An 8,153-nucleotide genomic window follows, 5' to 3' on the forward strand; every position below is an offset into this window, starting at 1 on the left:
CCCCCCACCACCACCACCCCTACAATATACCTTTAAGTGAAAGTAGACAAGCTATAGTGCTGAAGGTTTTCTCCTGACTTGTCATCTCTGCATAAATCCCAGTTGGATTAAATCATGTGCCAGTTTGATCTTCAGGCTCACTGACTCGGCTCCAGAACACTTGAAAAAGATTATAAGCACATGCAGTGAATTGTCTGAGTATCAGATAATTTTGTTCTTTAGCTTGTGGTCACAATATAGCTCTTCCTAGCTCGTAGGCTGCATTTCATTGCAGAATGAGCGAAATAAATTATCAAGCTGGAGACAGGTCTGCACTCATGTAGAGGCGGTGAGGGCAGTGTGCTGGCAAAGTGCTTGCATTTGTGGTGGTCCATGGGTTTGATTCTCGCTGGGTCACTCAGTTGCATTTGTATGTCGTTCCTGTGTTTTCTCCCCAAAACATTTTGGCAGTTTAACTGGATCTGATTAAACCGACCTTAATTGAATTTTCTGTGGAGAAGAAAGGCCTCACAACCTGCATATGTATCTTGTCAAGGACAAAAAAAAGAATGGTTGCAATAGTAAAATGACCCAAAGGGTCAGTAATGAGTCAAATGCACAAGATTTAGGTATTGTTTTTCTTCTTTTAAAGTAAGTGAACCTGTGCTTTGAAGGGCTGTGCAATAGAAGGGCTCCCCTCTTCTCCATTCACTGGCAGGAACATTAACCAGTTGACATCCGCGGTGTTAAACCCCCTTCCCATCCAGGCCATTTTTCAGTATTCAGCGCTGCGGTACTTTGACTGACATTTATTACGTCATGCAGCGCTGTACTGAAATGAATTTTATACCCTTTTTTGGGGACAGATAGAGCTTTCTTTTGGTGGTATTTATTCACCACTGGGGGTTTTATTTTTTTACTATATTAAGGAAAAATTACCGAAATTAAAAAAAAAAAAACAGTTTCCCCTATATTAAATGATAAAACATTTATTATTACCCAATTTTTTGGTAAAATATAAAAGATGGGGTCACGTCGGGTAAAAAGACACTAAACATGTCAAGCCTTAAAATTGCGTGGCTATGGACCCGCTGATCGCCTATATGTGAAACACCCGGTAACGGGTGTGTTTAATCGTCGGGTCTTTTCTGCCCGTGCGTGCCCGCTAGGGGGCGCGCGCGAGCAGAAAAAAATTGCCGTCTGGAAACGGCAACCCGCAGATGTAGCAGTGCCGTCCGTCCGTTTTTTTACTACGGGCGGACGTCAAGAGGTTAAAGATACCTACCGTATTACTTCCAGGTATGGATCACGTAACTCACTTTTGTTTCCTATTACACTGCCTGTCCAAAATAAAAGTTACCACCTGGATTTAGCTAAGCAAATAGGTCAGAGCCTTGTATTGGATAATAGGTCTAGGTTCACCAATGTTATGTGCCCAAAAAATTAGGTCATCTGCCTACCTGAATATACTGAATGATCAGGTTTTTTCATCAATGGGTTTCTTCTTCCCTGATGGCACATTGGGCATATTCCAAGATGACAATGCCAGGATTCGTCGGGCTCAAATTGGCCACCACAGATGGATGGTGCAGACAGGACCGGATTTCCCAGAAGGCCAACCAAGGCCCGGCCTTGTGGCAGCAGGGAGTAGAGAGGCAGCAGGGGTGTGGAATTCCTATCTCCTGATGCCCAGGACATGCAGTTCCGGGCATCGGGTGAGTAGTGGTTTTCTACATTTAGCCCTGCTTTGGGCAAACAAAAAGCTACACGTACAGCAGGGAAGCCGCCACTTGTTTTGTACAAGTGATCTTGGTGATGTTGCCGATATCACTTGTATGCAGCCTGCAGGTCTACCATTCTCCATGGCAGCTAGGGGGGAGCATTGAGGAACCTGGCCTTGGGGTAGCAGAGAGAATAAATCCAGCCCTGGGTGCAGACACCATTGAGAATCTTTGGGATGTGCTGCAGAAGACTTTACGCAGTGGTCCGACTCTCCCATCATCACTACAAGATCTTGGTGAAAAATGAATGCAACTCTGGATGGAAATAAATTCTGTGACATTACGTAAGCATATCCACGCGATACCATGGCAAATGTATGCCGTACTCAAAGCTAAAGGCAGTAAAACGAAATATGACAGTGTGACTTTTTTATTGGTCAGGCAGTGTATGTCATGTGAAGAAGTGGTATTGAGAAGTGTAGGCCCGCTACTTCTCAATACCACGAACAACCAGGAAGTACAGGATATCCACAACTTTTTAACTGTGACTACTTTTTTTCAAATAAATGTTTATGTCGACTACACTATGAGGAGTTTTTATTTTTATTTCTGCTAAAATACCGATCCATGTGATGCTGATGAGACGGCTGCTGGGACTACTTATCGGCTTCTCATGTCTTTTGCCTACAAACACTGAGGGTCTGGTGAGTGCGCATCCCAGAGGGGAGTTTTGTCATGGACACATGGTGTGGGAGAAAGATTAAGCTCTTGTTTGAAGCTTTTTTTCATCATCAATATATCATATATTTTGGACTTTATAACAGTTTGGACTCACTTGGTGATTCATCACTTTTATAGATGACCTTGAGCTGATTTGATGTTTATCACTTTTATTGATAACCTTTGTATTTGGTGCACATTTTGATTACAACAAGGAATTTCATAACAAGGCATAATTTATTACACTTTTAGACGAAGTGAAATTTGGTATTTATTTATTATTTCACTGTTAATAACGATTGTAAACACCATTATTTTGTTGTTTACACATTCTTTTGGTAACACTTAATTACGCTTTTGATAGTTCACCTATTGGTGACCCCGGGCGCTTCACACCAATCTATATACAATTTGACCTCAGTGTCCCGAGCGCAGCAGCTTTTATTATTATTTAGATTTAATATTTTTTATATTATATTTGAATTTTACTTATATCCATAAGTGCGGATTATACATATTTTATATCATGTCAAAAGCTTGCAAACTGCCCAGAAAATATAGCAAAAATTGTCTCCCATAGACTTTAGTGTAATCTGGGTGCTATGTTCGGGGATTACGGATTTCCTGCTGGGCTTGGCAAACAACGAGCGAATCAAGCTGTGCTCAGTTTGCTCATTACTGCTGCTGATCTCCTCCAGCCTCTTTTAGCCATCTTCTGTCTACATGCACTCCATTCAGCATCAGCTGCATTGCACCAGGTATTCTTTCAATGAAAGCCACAATGTGGAAAAAATGATTGGCATAATAATAACCTTACTTATACATCAAAAGCGCTGTCTTTATTAAAAAATTTAATTGAAAAAGGACCGAGGTAAAGTGAGGAGGAAGAATATAAAGCCTGCATGAGGTAACATAGCACACGTTTGACATGCTGCAACACACCGCACACACTGTCCCCTGCAGCCACAGGTGATACCTGCTATAAGCGTACTCTGTGCTCCAGGCCCCAAAGGTGGAAATTCTTAGACAGCTGATAAGCAATGTTGCTTTCTTTCATTAGATATCATATAAACAATGAGCTGGGGTGAACCGAAGAGGGTCAGGATCAATTTTACCTATTTTTACCTTCTCAAGTTAAAGCATGTTTGTCTTGAAGCAAAGCTTTTAACTCTTGAGTAGCCAGTGGTTTCTCAAGCTCTTTCATCACCCATGGCAAGGCAAGACAAATCTGCCCGTGTACAGATATTATGATTATATAGGATTTATATAGCGCCAACAGTTTGCGCAGCGCTTTACAATATAAGGAAGACATTACAATTACAATACAATTCAAGACAAGATGGTAAGTAGGGCCCTGCCCATATAGCTCCAGTTCTGGCTTAAAGAAGACTTTCAACCTACCTAGCCAAAATAAAATCAAATGTCGCTAATAAATGTCCCTTTATGAAAATAAAACAAAACCTTATTTACTAATCCATGGAGTCCAGCATTGTCTTGCTTGTAGGAAAAGTTCCCCTTGCGTTGCCCTGCTCCTGTGCTGCCATCTGGAAACAAGATCCTGCAGTGGGCCAGAAGCAGCAGAGAGCCGCAGCATACGAATATATACACCCATGCGTGAGATCTCACAAACTGCCTCCTGGGGTGTGTGATGCAGACCTGCCAGATGCAACGGGTGGCTGGTTTGCGTCATCTTTGACAAGGTCACAATTCATGAAGTGGACCTATAAAAAACTTTTTAAAAAAGTATTTTATAATTTTTTTATTTTGGTAATTGTGTAAGGGAGGAACAAGGTGAGGGAAACTTATTTTCATAGGTGAAGGTCCGCTTTAAGTAGATATAAACCCCAACTGGTTTACTTTTCTATAGAGTAGAGTGAAGACACACAAATACCATATGTGTACCTCCATGTTGTTAGCAGCATCAAGGGAGGATTGTGGTGGGTCACAGCAAGTTGTTAAAGATGAGCATTTATTTTCCTACCCATTGTTCTCAGGTAGATACATGGCCACCAAAAATGTAGAAGGTCTATCTGTTTTTGTCCATGTGAAATTGAGTACACGTGGCCATGGGTGTAGTGAGGGTGTGTCTTCTGCCACATGAGTTTTGGATAAAAAGTTGTCCATCTTTCTTATTTAAGAAAGCTGGGGTCTGGAATCTACCTCCCTGCAAATGACAATAGATGAAAGTAGATGTAAACCCAATCGCTAGAATCTCATACAAGCAAAAATATGTTAATGTCATTTTAAAAGTAATTTTAAAAATGTTTAATCTGTAGCTTTCATTAAAATAATACGAGGTGATCCTACCATGAAGGTCCTTGTTTAGGCACCTCCTGAACAAGGGTAACAACGCTTTGTCCCTGTCTCCAAAATTGTACTACTATCTTGTCACCAGGTACTATGTTAATGAAAGCTACAGGTTATGTTCAAAATTACTTTTGAAATTATGTTAACGTGTTAATGCTTATATGGGATTTTAGCGATTGGGTTTTACTTTAATCTGTTGTCGTCACAGGGAGGTAAATTCCAGACTCTAGCCAGTCCTTTGGCTCAGATGAGAAAGAAGGACGAACTTTTACTCAAAGCTCATATGGCAGAAGACACATCCTCACTACACACATGGCCATGTGTACCTAATTTCACTTGGACAACAACAAATGGACCTTCTATATGGCCATAGGTGGACACATATCTACCTGGGAATGATGGACAGGAAAATACATGCTCATCTGTGACAACTCATTGGGACCCAACACTGCCAGCAAGGTGGAGATACACGCATGGGATTTTGGTACCTTCACTTCACTCTCCCCTACAGCAGAGTAAACCAGCTGGACAATTTTCCTATAAGATAATGATAATATATATAAAAATGGGCCAGTGAAGGGTAGATCTACAACATCACTTCAGTGGCTCCCCCACTATACGTACATTCACTATTTTTTTACTACCATAGTGTTGAGCCACCTTGAGTAAAGAGAAATAAGCAGTACGTCTGGGTTTTGGAAAAGCATGTGACTCACCCCTCTTCCTCCCAGTTGACTGGGTGCTCAAGAGCCCATGCTATCCTATAGGGTGCCTTAACCAAGGATTAAGCCTCCATCACTACCTGAAGCTGGACAGAGTGAAAGTAGAATGAAAATAAGGTGAATAAGCTGAGCTGGTGGGAATTAAGTTAAAGTGAACCTGTTGTTTTGCCCTGCATAGTATTCAGAGGTTGTACATTGTAACGAGATATCATACTGTATGTGTAGAAGCAATACTCTGTATAGCACACATATCCGGGTGCTACAACCATATGACTGACCTACCCTGTAATCTCAGGTGAAATGTAGTGAGTAAATACAGCTGGTTGATACACAGAAACGGAAAAAGGACACAGAAACAAAAAGCAGGATATACAACCTTTTCTCACTTCTGTGACCAGTATATTTATTGCTGCAACCTTCAATCACTGTGTCGTGAGGTGATAGAGTTTACATCCTAAGGTGACAAAGGACTTTACCTGTAAGGATTGCTATACCTTTATATGATTATCTTTTAGTTACTTCCCTCCCCAGCACCCAATGTCTTATACTCACCTGTCCATATTCCTAGGAGATCCATGCTGTAAGGCCCATGAAACGCCACACAACCACTGCAGTAAACTCCCTGGCCTGGATCAGGGGCTGATCCAGAGTCTAGTCTCGGGGGGGGGGTTATAACACATTTATTCTTACTCAAATTTTTGGTAAAACATAAAAGTCGGGATCATGTCGGTTAAATAGACACCAAACATGTCAAGCATTAAAATTGCGTGCGCCCGCAAAATTGCAAAAACCGCCAATAGGCGACAATTAAAACGCTTTTACTGCTCATCAGTTTAGTGTTATCAGTGATTAATGGCCCTAAAATTATTGCTCTCACTCCGATGTTTGTGGCGATATGTAACATATGTGGTACAATAGGTGCAATCATCGTTTTCGCACATAGGCGCACCCGACACATATCTGCGTGTGTATGTGGGGGGCGGGGACTTAACATTTTTTTTTCTTTTTACATTTTTTTTATGCTTTATTTTTTTTCAATGATTCTTTAATTTTTGTATTGCTTTTTTTTTTAAATTTTTACACACAACTTTATTGCTATTGCATGGGGGGCTAAGAATCCCCCTATGTGAAAGCCAATTTACATGACAGGTCCTCTTTATGGAGACATCAGTCTCCAAGACCCCTAATGTCACCTAGGAACCCCCAGAGAAGCTGATGAAGCATAGATCGGCTTCATCAGCTTCTGTAGCTGGAGAGTGACAATGAATGCAGGAAGTGATGTCATATACATCACTTCCTGCATTCGGGGACTGAGAGAAGATCAAAGGGAGACCGTATACTGATCTACCTTTGATCTCCTGTCACAGAGCCGTGCCAGCAGTGACAGCGGCGGCTAATACAAGCGATCGGGCGTCTCTAGAGATGCCCGATTGCTTGAATGTAAAGCTCCCGGCCGTGTAATTACAACGGCCAGCCGGGAAGCTGCTCGTCGGGATTTTTCAAGCCCTGACTCTGATCCTCGCACACGGCCGGGACATACAACTGTCAAGCTGTCACAGAGTTAACTGCGGTTCAGTGTAAAAAAAACGGCATATTACTTGTACTGTGCCGGTTTTTTACACTGAACCGCAGTTAACTCTGTGACAGCTTGACAGTTGTATGTCCCGGCCGTGTGCGGGGATGTACTCCTCTCACTGGTAAGGTACCGCGGGTGGGAGCGGCTCTATCTGGGGGAGGGGGGCAAATGCCCCGTTGCCCCCCCTTCCTGGATCCGCCACTGGCCTGGATGCATAGTAGATGGCTTCTTCATAGCTGAGAGTGTTGAATCATTCAAAAAGCATTTGGACGATTTCCTCCGAGACCGTAACATTCACGGGTACAGGTACTCTTAAGAACAAGATCACACAGGGACTCATACACATGTAGAATCACATGCATACACGCAATAGGTTGAACTTGATGGACCTGTGTCTTTATTCAACCGCAAATACTATGTTACTATAGGAATACATTATGTGCAAGTCAACTTAGCTGTAAAGGACATTTTGTAATCCTTCACCATCAGGACTTCTAGATAGACGCAGAGTACACTCTATCTCCATCACTAAAAAGCGGGGCTCCTTCTAGCCAGTTGTGTCACCAATGGCATTGATCACTTGCCATTGATCAGCTGCTGGAAGGATCCCTCATTACAGATTTTTTTAGAAAAGGCAAATTTGTCTCAACTTTAGCTAGCATATGTTTGTATTGTAATATAGAACCGGGCTGTTAAAATAATTGTATTTGCTGAGTATAGGTCAGCATCCAGTCAGCTAAAACTGCTGCATGTGGAGAGTTCTGCATCTATGGGAACAACTCAGTTTAATGTTCAAAATGTCAGAAGTGTTTGCTTAAGGTGCCTTTTTTTTCCATTTTCATGTATGTTTAAAAGTTCCATATGTTTCAGGTGCCTGACACAGGATGGTACTACCTTGGTAAAGAGAACCTTTCAAGTCCACCAAAGTATAAACTATCTACCCACCTTGTGGTGCCCGCAGGTACCTGTGCTTTTCTTCAGGTGAGTTCCTTTGTACCTTGATTTTTAAGATGTCACTGCATCCCCAGTTCTGCCAGTTGGTAAGTATTTTAGGGGGTCCTAAAGACTCTTTAGCATATTCAGCAGCAGAGGGGAGGTGGAGGCGACCTTCTATAGTGGGTTTATGTC

This window comes from Nanorana parkeri, unplaced genomic scaffold, assembly GCF_000935625.1.
Source record: "Nanorana parkeri isolate BGI_ZX_2015 unplaced genomic scaffold, ASM93562v1 scaffold163, whole genome shotgun sequence".
NCBI lineage: Eukaryota > Metazoa > Chordata > Amphibia > Anura > Dicroglossidae > Nanorana > Nanorana parkeri.